Genomic DNA, 15,754 nt, shown 5'->3' with positions numbered 1-15,754 from the left:
CTAGCAAATCTGTGTTAATATACGTACTTAGCACATTTGTGTAACATTACACCACTACCGTTATGGATGTAACATCATTTTATCCCATTGTTATGAAATGTGAATGAGGATACGCTAATTCAGTTCCTTTCTTTGTTGTGCTATAATAGACGAATACGACACCAAATTGTTGATGACGTCCAAACTAGCAAAGCTGTGTTAATATACGTACTTAGCACATTTGGGTAACATTACACTACTACCGTTATGGAGGTAATTCAGCTTACAAATGATGTGTATCAACTCATATATAAGGTGTTTTGTTATGTATATTTATAATAATAATTTTATGTTTATTGTTGAAATGTTCGCTAGAAATCTAATTATCAAAAAGAATAATAGTCGTATGTAATGTATACAACTTCCAAATGTGAATTCTTCTTCATACCTTTGTACATTTAATTGATTCTCACTTGTATCCACTACTTACGATCATTGTGCCTTTTCCTGCTTTGATTCTTATTCAGTTCTTAACATCACTATTTTTGGCATAGACGTATAGCATTCTTTTGGTCCCGGATATGACGCGACAGGTGGCGTTACTGGTCAAGATGAAGTATGTGATTGGTCAGTGTATTGGTAAATGCAAATTGCGTTTAAAAACGATTTGGTTTGGTTTATTTTGTTTAACGTCCTATTAACAGCTAAGGTCATTTAAGGACGGCCTCAAGATTGAATGCAAGCTGAATAAGTGGGTGTATCTTTTCAAATGACACATTAATAAAATTATATTCCTGATTCAAATGCAGTCTTATTATCACCAAAGATGAATCAAACTGATATAATTTTGTTGTCCCTGCTGAAACAAATTAGTTCCTTAATTTACTTCACCGACAGTTTTACATTATAACAACCAGCATAAAAAACTATGCCATTTATCTTTTTTAAAGACATTTCTTGTTTCTGATTCCGGTGGCATAATCATGCCGGTTTTTCCTTTCACAATGGATCGGGACTACTGGTTTGGTTTGGTTTATTTTGTTTAACGTCCTATTAACAGCTAAGGTCATTTAAGGACGGCCTCCCGTGCGTGCGACATGCATGCGTGTGGTGAGTTCGTATGTGTGATTTGGAAGGCTGCGGTATGTTCGTGTTAAGTCTCCTTGTGATAGGCCGGAACTTTTGCCGATTTATAGTGCTACCTCACTGAAGCATACTGCCGGAGACACCCAGCAGCACACCCCACCCGGTCACATTATACTGACAACGGGCGAACCAGTCGTTCCACTCCAAATATGCTGAGCGCTAAGCAGGAGTAGCAACTACCATTTTTAAAGACTTTGGTATGTCTTGGCTAGGGGACAGAACTCAAAGCCTTCCTCACAGGGGCGAATGCTCAACTGAAGACCAAAAGTAAGGCATTGTCAAGGGAGACATTAGGAAGAAGAAAGTTGTTCAGAGAGAAGAGAAAAGATAAGATCCCAAATTTAGTCGCCTCTTACGATCATGCAATGGGGGCAGCAGATACAATTCTTACGCCCTACCTGCAGGGCAGGAAAGGAGAATGAAAAAAGATGTAGAATGCCAGACGAGTGGAAGGGAAGGTGGAGATGATGATGATTCGGATTATCAGGTCCCGCTTCATTGGGAACATAGGGAAGGCGACAGGCGTCCCTCCTTCAATCGCTCCGTAGGTATCAGAGGGGAGACGAGTTTATGTTATGAGGGTACCAGAAATGTGGGAAGGTTATGAGACGGTATCGCGTAGATAGGAAAGGAACCGGGAGGGGAGACTAGGGCGAGGTGCTAATTTGAGGTCGCCTACCGATATCAATAAAACAGAACGTAGTAAATTTATTGCAGATTGGGAATGGGGTAATAGGGTTCGTCAGGCAGACGGGGGACTTATTAGGACTCGAGAAATGAGGGTCCGTATTACACAGGCAGAGGCGAAACTGATTGAAGATTGATCATTTACGGAACTGGATATCATGAAGGGGTTTGGAACACACCCGTTGTGTCCACAGGCGCTTGCATAGAAAATGTGATTTTCATTTTTTTATATATATATGACAGTGGTAGAGCTATGTGTAATCTGTTAAGTACAAGGTTGGCAACTCCGCCACGAGCGAAACGGCACCCCATCTCACTTCAATCGACTAAAAACACATTTATTCAAACTGACACGGCGCATACTATATACTACCGCAATCTAGAAACATTCATCTTTAACCTACCGTGTCAATCAATACGAATTGTTACATCCAAAACACAATAATCCGCAAAAACATCGCCGAATTCCTCCAACAAAACACCATTTTTCAAACTGCTCTCTCAGCCTGTCCAGATTCTTCATATACATACGGGGTTGAAAGGTCATGAGTTTATATAATCAACTGTCACCAGGTGCACTTTTTGGGGTCATCTCGACATACTTTATTTTACAGTTGCATGTTCAGGACGTCGTTTGTGAGATCTCAGACTTATTATATAGCATGTTTCCTTTTCTTCAGCTGCATCATTTGGGTAGTTGTTGAAAGCGAAAGATGGCATGTATCGCAGGCGCGGATCGAAAGGGGGGTGTCCAGTAATTTAGTGGCAATGCGAGCGCCGTAGGCGTGAGCCGATTTTTTTCCCCATTTTTAAGGCTATAAAAAACTCCTCCTCCGAAAAAGGGGAGGGGGGTCCTGACCCCCATTGACCTCCGGTGGGAGGAAGGCCACATGAACTTCGGAATTGAATTAACGAAAACACTATTTGAATATTGGACATCCCGTAAACTCAGCATAGACAGGGAAATTGAAACAATTAAAGAGAAAATTAGGTCGGATACCAGCCCTGACATCTGTGAACACATCCACAATTTAGTCAGGAGTCTATTAGAGAAGAAACGTGATATTACACAAAAGATAAAAAAAAAAAAAAAAAAAACAGGAGAAGAATAAATGGAACGCAAAACGCGTAACCGCAAGTTCATCCCGCGCAAGCAACATCGAAACAGAAAAGAAGGATCAACCACAAAGCCATGGATAGGCTCAAGCAGGATCTATATTTAAGTGAATCATCGGACTCGTCCGATGATGATATGGAACTACAGAATACAGAGAAGAGGGACTACAAGAATCTTGGTTATATGTCCAGCTCAACACACACCATTTGTCAGGACGAGAAAGAATGAAGAATCAACAAATAACTAATGGACACTGTTAAATCAATCATCATCATTTTAATAAGGTTTTTTTTATATAATTTTATGAAGTTTTTATAATTAATAACTTCATTTATTCATTCATAAAAAGACTGTCAGATAACAATCAAATATGCGAGTAGTCGCCCTTGTATAACCGGAAATAGCATTACGTCATAATTAACAATTGATTGTTATCCTCCTGAAGAGTACTTCAGGGGGACTTTCATGTATAACATTGTCGTGATGAAAACCACGCGACTTGGTCGAAACTAGTCGACAAATAAATTTTAATCTTAACAGTATACGTTTGAGTATGTTGCGGTTATTATCCCTGATTTATAATTAGGTTATCCGCTCTAACAGTCCGGCATACCTATATGGTATCCATACTCAACGCGAAGTAAAATACTTAGAAGACCCACTAATTTCCATCTGACGTTGGCTCCTCCCTCATCTTGAGTAGTTTACTTGTTCCTGTTGGAGCCCCGGCATCCGATACCAGGATCCGCCAGAAGAGCCCTGACTTTATTTTCAACCCCCCCCCCAGTGAAATTACCACAGAGTGCCTATTAAACAACCAAGATAAGAAGAGACCCAGATTAGATAACCATACTGAAAAAGTCACCATCCCGGCTAACATCGTAGCACTGTTCAAAGTATATCGGAGAACATCTGTACAGTCGGAGAGATGCAAATGCCACATTGACTTTTTAGAGAGATGTATCAAGCAGGGCACTATCCCTAAAGGCCTTAGGGTGAGAGTGACCCCGCAAATACAGGGTACAGATACTAACTTTGACCTCCGGTGGGAGGAAGGCCACATGTACTTCGGAATTGAATTAAAGAAAACACTATTTGAATATTGGACATCCCGTGAACTCAGCTTAGACAGGGAAATTAAAACAATTAAAGAGATAATTAGGTCGGATACCAGCCCTGACATCTGTGAACACATCCACAATTTAGTCAGGAGTCTATTAGAGAAGAAACGTGATATTACAAAAGATAAAAAAAACAAAAACAAAAAAAACAGGAGAAGAATAAATGGAACGCAAAACGCGTAACGACAAAGAAACTCGTCTCGAGCACTGTAGACGCCAATACCGTGTACGGTGAATGGATGCGACAAGCAGACAGTGTTTATAAGCTTCAGGGGATTTCGGGGACATTGGGGGAAATTCAATCTCCCAACTGTCATGTTATATGAGTGCCCGTTTTTCCGACGACAGTTTGCCTGGGCAGGTAGAGCCATGGCCCACGCCCGGACCCACAAACAGTGGAAGTTGGACGGCGTTAGGCTGGGAAAGATTAAAGTGCTTAACAGACTGTTCCGGAACCCGGGGAAATCCGCCACTCCATGGGAAGTGAGGTGAAGAGCAGGTAGTAGTGGGCTAAGTTCACCGACGCCCCCGCCTTAAGTAATACGGGAACCACCAACGCTGGCGTCACCAGGCCTTCCTAAACCTAAGCAGAAGTCAAAGCCGGAGGTCGTTTGGCGACCGGTGTTTGAAGCCTCACCATCACCGGTGGCCTCGCCATTTAGGGAGGAAACTAATTACTACGGAATGATGACCCCTGAAGGGACCTTCTCTTGTACAGAAGGCAGTCCGCTGCGGGGACCGACGGCGGCAATATATAAACGACGGGACGCGTCAGCAGCCGCCAGGAGGGCCAAGCCGACCATCTTCTGGCCGCCAAGGGACTCGGAATTCAAACAGAATAAGGAAGAGACCATCGATATTTACGTGTGGGGGTACATTGTTAGAGAAGCACTGAGATAAAAGTCTTCCGTGGAGCGCGGAGTTCTCTACAAGGTACCAGAATTCGATTTCAACCAGTTCAATTATGTGTGACAATTTGTAGGTGGCTCCCGGAAGCGGTGTTTTATTGTTTTCAATGGACTTTTAAACAAACAGTTTTTGTAAATTGTTGATTTTACAGTTGTTATACTTTTTGGAATTAATTCCATTATGGTTGTTTTATTAGTGACGCTTATAACGGAATCAGATATATGTCGTTTACACATATATAAGCTTCTATTGTGCTTAATTCAGTGTTGATACATAAAAGTTATAGAATAGAAATTTAGCGTTTGTGCTATTCTTATTAGGAGTAAGACATGTTTAAGCGGGAGCGGGATTAAGCTATGTATTTGGGGGGGGGGGGGGGGGGGGTTACAGTAAGCGAAACTGGGTCACAGGTCTGACGACAAATAGAGTTAGATTGCATGCTTACCGGGAGTTGTCAGCTCCTAAGCGAGGTCCGCTAGTTAGCGGAGATGAAACCAACTTGAATCATGACGGTGTTCAGTAGCCACAGCCGTTAAATTAGCATTATCGAAGATGTATGTTCTACACATAGGCCAGGCACGTTTCCGGATCGGCCATTTTACCGAAGTATGAACGAGGTGTGGAAAGTAGATTCGGATTCGTCCATAGCCCGCTAATCGCAACCGTACTTACTAGCCCAAGTAACAATGTCAGCTCCAATATATTAGGATGCTCATAGTATAAAACAGAAATTTATAGGAATAAAATCGTAAACCAGAGAAGAGACTAATTTCAGAAAATATAATGTAAGGACAACAATCCAAACGGAACTGCCCAGATCAGACCAGAAGTTAAATATAAGTTGAGAAAAGTTAGGGTAGTTTGTCCCCCAGCCAACCTAGTGGGTTGGGAAGGGAGAACATTGAAACCAGACTCAGGTTATTGGCGTAGCAAAAAGTCAGGAATATTGTACCAGACGTTAGCCTTGTATATTTTGTACAAAGTGTAAATAGTTTCAATGTAGGAACTACAGTAATTAACTGGTGATAAATCGAACGCGCCTTTAGATCAGATTATAAAGGGCGATAACTGGGAGTGTAGCAGAAGCCTCACAACTCTCAGCTAAGGGATATGAGCCAATATTGTGTAATAGATATAGCACTTACCTATTTTTGTATATATATAATCTTGTTACATGTTAAGTTTGAAAGAAGTTTATTAAATGTTGAAATTTACTTTTAGTATTATTTCCCGTGGCATCCCGCCGGAATGGATAATGAACCACGGTAGCGTGGGCTGGGTGAGAAATGGACATAGACAATTGAACGATCAAAATGAAAACACAACGCGAAGTACTCATGATTCCACTATCATCGGGGCCGTGTCCATTTGCTGCTACCCACACGCTACTACACAATAACGAATGCAAACAACAACTTTAAAGCCCCACAACCACGAATCTAAACGATATTCTGGTTTGGTTTTTTAGTATTCAAAATCCTTTTGACAACAGAGGTCATTAATGGACGACCTCCCCTCTTTGCGAGATGAATGTGTGAAGTTATTGTGACGAACATGATAATACCACAGGCTCCCAAAACACAAACATTCACCACACGCATGCATCTTCCACAGAGAAGGCCGTCTTTTAATATCCTTTGCTGTTGATATCACGTTAAACAATACAAAAACCTTCCCAAATCACATGTCTGTGTGGCAGAATCACAGGTCTGCACTTGAATCATCCAGTCTTGACACGACTGGCGAAAGGTGATGTTATGTTGTTCGTGTCATTTTCGCGAAGGATTTCCTTTCCCCTGCGGCAAGCATAACATTCTCTATAATAAGCCGGGTGTTTTCAACCACAGTTTGCATAACAAGTTTGACCATCACGAGCACTCTTTGCTGAGCACTCCCCGTGTACTTCGAATTTTTGAATTCAACTCAGATGTTTTGTTTTTCAATTTGTATTGACGGGCCGTCGACAGTTGAAGTCATCGATGGCCAAGAAAAAAAGCTTGAGTACACAAGACAAAACAATTCTTACAAATCCTCATCAGGAAAAACAAAGTATTTGTTTTAAAGATTTTTTCTACAATCATACTCTTTGGTAAAGGGTAAGTCAACACAGATAATTAACGTTAATTGCAGAGTAATTGTACCAAACAAACTTTTCATTCTTGTAACGCTATACAATCTGTTTAAAAACCTGCACTATTCAGGATATTTGAAACTGTAAACGGATGGTCACAAGCGATTATGTTGATACGGGAAACCCTTTCTGGATAAGACTTTTCTCATATTCTTATATTTCCGGTTTTGAGTAACCGATAATTAATCCGGACAAATTATTGTTTTTGCAAAAGTCAGACTAGACTTATCTAAGGAATGTTACCATGTATTCATTACACAAAGGTTCTTTTTAGAACCGCTCAGAAGTTTCCTCCTATACAATATAAATAATTTGGTGCTTGCAATGTTTTTGTTGAGGTGTTGTTTATGTTTTGTCTTCAGTAATTTGTTTATATTTTTCACTTACTCGCAGCATCCAGCTGTTTATAGGGCGTTAAACAAATCAAACCAAACCAAATAGTATCTGGTATCAAGAAGACACGAACTCGTTATCATATTACTTATTAGTACTTCGTCTGGCGTTAGGTGCTTTTCGCATTACACTAAATAGGACTGTGTATTGTGGTTAACTGCCACTCTCGCAATGAAGTAAAAGAGAAGCGTGTGTTACCACTGTGTCTGCCGACCATCTCTATTTTGCTATTCTTCGAAAATTCAATACAAACACGAAAAAGAAAATAACACTTTATTGCCTTTTTTCAAGTGAAATATGGTAAATTGTGAAACTGATAAAACTTATATTTTCACTGCAGCGATGAGCAAGATTTTGCAGAAAAAATATAAGTTTTTCGTTTTTGACTAATCATAGCGAATTTTTCCAATCGAAGGGAAGAAAGATAAAATAGTTATTCTACTGTATTTCTGAAATATTCAGACTCCTTTTTGACAAAGTACTTACTTGACGCTAGCTATCCATGCACAGAAGCTCCGATAACAGCCGAAAACGCTTAGATTGCGTTGATCAGTCCTTTCAAAATGGCGCTGTCAAGTTGACGTTGAGTAACGTCACAAAGAGATTACGTCATGAATTATGTTACTGATTATCGCACTTTTTGACACTATCGAAATTTGTCGATGCGTTTAGTTTTGTTTCAAAGTATATAAAATACAATAAAAAGAAAATTGAATTCAATATCCCCTATTTATTAAGACCATCTCAGGATCATTTCAAGTAAGTTAATATTTGAATCCTACCTTTGGAACTTAAATAGACGTTTGAAATGTGAAAAGTTTACGGATGGCTTAAGGCGGACGACAACGTACGAAGCACGATCATCTAGGTCATCCTGACGACCTCAAAAGCATTTTAAGGCATTGTTTTTGATTTCAATATTATATTTAATTGTACATTTGACAGTCATCGTGCGAATTTTACAAAGAAAGTTAATGCGTTTTGCAACTAGTTTGTTTGATATGAATATTGTTTTGTAAACGTCCTTCAAGTCATGTGTTGTTTGGACCAAAGTGACTCAAATTGTCGTTGGGTCGTAAAACTATATTCAACAAAATGAAAACAAAAAATCACTCCATTTGGCATCCGACTCAAACTACTACTTGAAAATGCAGATTAAGATTGTTTTTATTGAAATGGACAAACTAGATGCACTTGCACCATTGATAAATTCGACGTAAATGTATCACTATATATTGACACAAACATTAAGTACTGTCCTGGTCAGATGTAACAGCTCTTTTTCTAAGATGCATGTACCTCCATCGCCTGTGTATTTACCGATAAATCTTGTATAGAGGAGAAGGTAACTGTATTATCCGGTTACCGTTTACCAAATAATGTTTCACTTGTTACAGCTGAAACCGTAGCAATTGATTTGGCTTTAGATGAAATAGATAAACAATATTTCTAAAGCAGTGGTCTGTTAGGACTTTGTGTAGGTACTCAAAAAGAAATTATAAGAATATTCTAGCACAAACTGTGTTTTTGTTTTTGTTTTTTTCATCCATGACATTTTAATTACTTTTTACTTAATCTTGTTTTGGATTTCAGGCTATGTCGGGAATACTGCAAAATGAGAAAGCGGATACGGCTTCTAATTCAGCTCTTAACCTAGAGCAAAATGATATTCAACTGACATATCTTATTTTAAACCATCGATAACGAACTTAAAAAACAGATAGTAGATATCAAACTGGTTGCAAACACATACGGATTTTATGGTTATCGACACAGTGTTGATATCGAATAAACACTTCAAAGACGTAATGTTATAATGGGTCTCAGGAATCTGTTGGAAATATGTGCATTCGATCATAAAAGTCTTTACTTTAGAAGGCTGAAAGAAAGGGGGTTGCGGTCTTACTTTCGTCAAATATAACTAGATGCAATATTTAGACTAGAGGGCGACTTCCTCTCGACGATTTCTTCTATGTTTACTACTTGTGCCCACTTTAGGTTGAATATCGGGCTGTTCGTTTACCGTTTGTGACCATTTTATTTGCTAATTTAGTTTCATTTCGATTTCAGATAATGGGAGTTGTGAAAAAGTAGAGCAATCCTGATTCTCTATCTATTTTACAGGGTCATGGCAACAGAATTATGAACATTTTTTTTCACTTGTGTATAGTTTAAAATGAAACAAGGATGGAGAGTATTGCAACAGCAATACAAAGTCCCCTGCCTGAGCTAGGACTGCACCTATTTATTTCCCATTTTTATAACTTCATGTTATACTGATCATGTATACCAAGTTTCGTTAAAGTTGTAGTACTTTAGGAGGAGTTGTCTGGACAAGCCTCAACCAATGAGAAGCCGGTGGCCATTTTGAAAAATAGATTTTTCAAAAAAAAGTGGGATGCACAACTACATGTTATACTGATCATGTATACCAAGTTTCATTAAGATCGGAGTAGTACTTTAGGAGGAGTTGTCCGGACAACTGTTGCGTGACAGACGGACGGACGGAGGGTTAACCTAAAGTCCCGACGTTTTTCAAACGGCAGGGGAGCAAAAAGTGGCGATGGCTATAAGTTTTGTGATACAAACCAATAGCGTGTAGTTCAGCTTGTAGTATATGCCACCCGTTCATGAAAAAAAACCCAGATCGCGGCGCAAAAACGGCGTTATGAATTCCACCTACCAATTCAAAACTTCATTTTACCGATTTTAAACAATTTGTCACTTAATGTTTAACATCTCTATGGCAAAATTAATGTAATCAATATAGTTGGTGAATTGTCTCCTTGTTATTGAGACAGTCGTTGACTCAAGGTTGTCCTTGGCCATATTACATGTAGGATGGGTCATGTATGCATAACGCATCATTACTTATTGAAGCGCGATGGTCAACATTAGTGGTCACATGCAATGATTCGTTTCCCATTTCCATAATAGTACAATACCTTTGTGCGAACGATGTTTTGGTGCGTTGTGTGATCTCACAACTGTACATATTTCAAACGTCTCCAAAAACGGTCTAGACCAGAAAAAACCAATTCAACATATAAATGTCTCTTAAGGGCAATTTATTCACTACCGCAGTTGCAGTGTGATACTTTATACCTCTGAGTAAAGCAGAGGTAACATTATCAAGTGATGAAACCCACTGATTCTGAATCAAATCTTTACTGCTGCAGGAGACGTGTGGGTGTGGATTTATGTATGTATCTACTAGTACGATATGTCGGCCCCATTCGTAAGCTCAACATTTGATGCCTCAGAGATGCTCGACTAAATTATATGACCCTGTGGACTTATTGCTTCGTTAACAACGACGTAGATAAATTGTTTTGGAAAACGAAAATGACAATAAAAGTCGATGTCTTACCAAGGCTATGAAAAAGAGGGATGCCCATTTTTGTACACTGGTATGTTTGGATCTTGTCTTCAGATCTAATTACATGAAGAACTGGGTCAATTTTTGGATTATGCCAAATCTGTTAGACAACTTGGTTTTATTGAATTAATTCGTATGGCAGTTACTAAAAGCATCACAGACGGAAAGAATCCCATTAGGCAAGTAACTAATCCCTAATTGGAAATTTCATGAAGACTAAGTCTTTAAAAGAAGTCAGGTTTATATGGAAAACGAACATTTAATCAAAGAAACGGGGATACCTGATACCTGTGCTTCATATTGTTATATATTAGCTGGTCCGAAAAACAACGCTGTTCCTGTCATATCGTCAGGAAGTCAACATATTCTTCAAACGACTTCCTCTTAACCACTGATTTGCATTTTGATTGCGTTGATCGACAGTCTAACAGATAAAGTTTCTATCATAGCATAAAAAGTCTAAAGCTTCCGAACATTTTGGATTATCTGAAAGATGTCGGTCGGTTCCACAATACATGAGTACCCCATTTTACTATGTATATACCAAAGTGTACAAATATATTTTAACATGTTTTAGATATATCGTGATTTTGACGTTGTTTCGTTTGACCTTTAGTGTTGATGAGCCGTTAAGAATGTGATACCTTACTAACAGGAAGCATTCCTTGGTGTTAGAGATCCAAATATGGTACAAATCGTGCGACTGACCAAGCAGTGGCCTGAAGGGCGGGGCAAAAAGGAAGAGGGGTTTGTGTGGCTACATTATATAAAAGACTCATATGCACTGAATATTACTCATATTTGACTAAAACATTCCTGTGTGGTGTTGATTAAAAATTGTACAAATGTTATCCCTAGGACTTGAGGAGCAATGTCCCATAGAGAAATATAGGAAATCCTCTTAAATATTGGGTAAAGTTTTAAAATAACTTAAATGTGGATGCTTTGCCATTATCATCGAGGTGAGCGTTAAAGGCCCTCCGGGCCTCTTGTCTTTATTCGGCTACTATAAGATTTTTATCATTCATTGCGAGATAGGATGGAAACGTAATCATGAACACTTATTTCAGTTACAATTTACATGAACTAAAATGCGCGTTTGGCAACGTTACGTTCACACATTACCGTATATTCTGGTTTAAACATTGTACACACATTGAAAACAGAATTTAAGTGCGTTTGACATAAAAACAGTTAATTTTATCCATGTATATGGGTTCCTTTTCTATTGTTTCAGACAATGATTGTGATCTGATGTCGGTGCTTCCCTGAGAATTAAGATGGTCCACACATATACATGTTAAAAACAGACTTTAAGTGCGTTTATCAGAACCCACTTTCCTGTTCTGTCGGACAATGAATTGTGATGTAATGTTGAGGCTGCCCTGAGAATTAGTGGTGCAAATAAAAAGTTTTTAAAAAACTACAAATATATATCCACAATATTCTATAGCCGTTTTTCGACTGAAAAAGCCTCATTGTTGATTATCATAGGCGACTAAATTTGGGATATTATCAGTTCTCTTCTTTCTAGCAATTTTATTCTTCCAAATGTCTCCCTTGACACTGCCTCAATTTTAACCTTTCGTTGAGCGTTCGTTCCGTTAGAAAGGCGTTGGGTTATGTCACCTCGCCAAGAAATATAAGTTTAGATAACCATAAATAAAGATCATGCAATCATAAAGGCAATTTGCGAACCAATTCATAATTGTTGTGATGTTTATAACTATTCATTGGCTCTAATGTTGTTAGATGTTCATGTAACGTAGTGAGAATGACTATCTGGATTTTAATTAGATTGTAATGTTTGATGATTTTAAATTGAAAATGCAAATACAAGGAGTACTCATCTGGCGATGTTGATATGCCTAGTATACAATCGATCACTGCAATTTGACTCATCATACGACACATTTTTCGTATTACTTGTAACTAATTGGTGTAAATGTGATAAAATGGTTTCTACAGACCAGAAAACATTACTTGCTATGAATGAACAATTCATTTATTTTCCAACAACGCCGATAATGGGTTGATTGTATGAGTAAATAACATTCAGCTGTGACGTATTCATTGCTAAGAAGGCCAATCAGCATATATGGCCATATAAGGTCTAACAAGGACACCGAACAATGAAGTCTTTGAAAATATGTATGCTTTGAAACACAATAAAGGGTTATGTTTACTGACCATAAACAACACCCTTAATCACCGCAACATGAAACACAATGTATCGTGACACATGACATAGAGGTGTGTCGTATGTCTAGAATGAATGACATTTTTACCAGGTACTAGGTAGGTGCTATATATTGTTGTCTAATTACTATGGAATACAGTGTCTCTTTTGTGCAACAATGCTTCAGTCTGTCCTCATTAGCGAACTATCATCAGCTTTCTGATAACAAGCTAGTGGTATACATAGACACAATTAATAATGAATACAATGCAATGACGAACGACGTCCGATTGTGTTTATTTGATGTTGTAATAATTAATGTATACTACTCTCCCGAATAAAGTATTATTCGCCTTGATCATAAATCAATCTCGACAAAATGTGTTAGAACAGCCAAATGCATTTGTCACTTGTGTGTTGCTATGGACACAACATAGTGTGTTACGTTGTACATGTACTTTGAAGTATACCGTGTACATGTATAATTATATATTTCAAATGTTGCTATTGAGATTGTAAAGTACGAAAGTTTCAGTCAGAAGATATAGCAAGCTTTCACAATTACCAATAAAGTTAATGATTATAAGGACAAACCTGAAACATTTTTTTGAAAGATGAAAAACAATGTTGCTAAACGTAAACTCGGAATTCGAAATAGTATAACAAACTGTAAAAGAAAGATGCGAGCGAATGGGAATGTAAAGCCCAACTTTAAATGCCATATCTAAAAATGACGACTTTCAAGGCGATAGCGATTTCAACTGAAACAGTACTCTGAAATACCAAAGGTTACCCGTAATCTTCTTTATATCCCGAGAAATTATTGATTATGTTATTGTATGTAACCTTAACTTATATTCATTTTGACATGCGCCGATAAGACAAAATAAAACGCATGGCTGCAACTCTAGGTATATCCAATAGAGGTCAGTACTATCTAAAAACGAAGGACCAACGTAACGACCAGCCACCTGATTCAATCTGGATCAATAAAGACCAAGATCCTCAAAGGGCCTGCATCGCTCACTTAGGTACTATGTATTTCAGGACTTATGGTAAAAATACTCTCATCTAAACAGTATTTCAGAAATTGTCCTACTTTTGATGTCTCTCTTCCTACAATGGTTCAAACTGCAGGTGGACCAAATCCAGTCATTCTTTAGAAAAAGGATCTAAAATACATTTCTTCTATTTGCCCCCTTTCTTTCGCCCCAAGATTGCGACATCCTCCATTTATATATCACATATCATTTTCTGAATGATGCTCCAGACAACATTTCATCAAAATCCATTAAGTCTTTCAGGAATAGTAGTGATTTAATGGATATACCTCTATTTCCCCTGTTTGTTATATCTCTCCCGCCTCGAGAGTGCCCATCCCCGGTTTATACAACATAGATCTCATTTGCACAATAATGCCCAGACCAAATTTCATTAAAATCCTTTCAGGAAAGTGGTGACTTAAAGGATATACCTCTATTTCCGCGATTAGATCTCTCTCTCATGTCCCAAGAGTGCCAAGCTCTCCGTTTATGCAACATTAGATCTCCTCTCAAAATAATGCTCCAGACCAAATTTCATCAAAATACATTCAGGAGTCCGAGACTAGAAGGGATTAAAAGGAAATGTTAACGGTCAACGGACGTTGCGATATAAACTTATTCTTCCACTTATGGAACGTGTCTCCTAGAATGGAGCGATGACTGTCCATTGTGCATGTACGGATTAAAAAAATAATTAAATGAGAAACCTTCGGACCAGGTGAGCTTAAAAATCGCTGTTTATATGAGCCATTACTCTATTAATAGTTTTTCCAACGTTTGTCTGCTGCAAGAAGTGATACTGGCTCTGTGAGTCTGTGATAGATCCGGGCAGCCATTTCATGTTTTCATAAACTGAAAAACCTCACATAGTTAGCGTTGCATGTGTATTTGACACCAGGATAGTGAGCACTACTCGTTCACGTTATTATTTTGACGGCAAAAACCAAAATTATCTCTTTTTTCAAGTTCATTAATAAATAACATTTATTTATATTTGTATAAATAAATACATTTATGTCAGTCTGTAATTGTTTGTTTATTATATGTTGAGAGGGGCATTGGCACCACTCGCATCTCCCATTGTTTCTGGTTTTTATGTAAATGGGCTAACATTGAGGGGTCAAGAAGAAGGTCCATGTCTGGGCCACGTGATGGAAAATTCCCAGGACTTGACTGACCTCTGGTCATTTTGGCTTAAGGGATATAAGCGTGTGATTGGTCAGCCAATCAGCAGCCACGTAGCCCAGCCACCGGACCTATCACAGAGGAGATTGACCCTCAGTAGCGTCACCTCCATTGGGAAAATCAAGTGTAAAAGTTTATCTCCACAGATGGAAGTTTTTTAACACTTTTGATTTCCCACCCTTATGCCCTCCCAGTGTAACAGGTATTGAACTGTCAATTTTAGACTCCTTATACTTGCTAATATGCATATACCAACTTTTCATCATGTTGAAAATGGTATCTTGAGGTTATATAATCTTTATATTGATTTAAATATATTATGGATGTACTGTTTGGGTATTATGTCATGCCTATTTTTTACCCCATCTTTGCTGTTATAGTCATAATTTCTCTAATTTATAACTTGGGGGTATATCTTTATATCTGAAATTGATTTGTCATTAATAAATGACCTTTTCAACACATATTATGTCTTCATTATCAAT

The sequence above is a fragment of the Pecten maximus genome, chromosome 7, assembly GCF_902652985.1.
Source record: "Pecten maximus chromosome 7, xPecMax1.1, whole genome shotgun sequence".
NCBI lineage: Eukaryota > Metazoa > Mollusca > Bivalvia > Pectinida > Pectinidae > Pecten > Pecten maximus.
Note: the sequence above shows the minus strand (reverse complement) of the source record.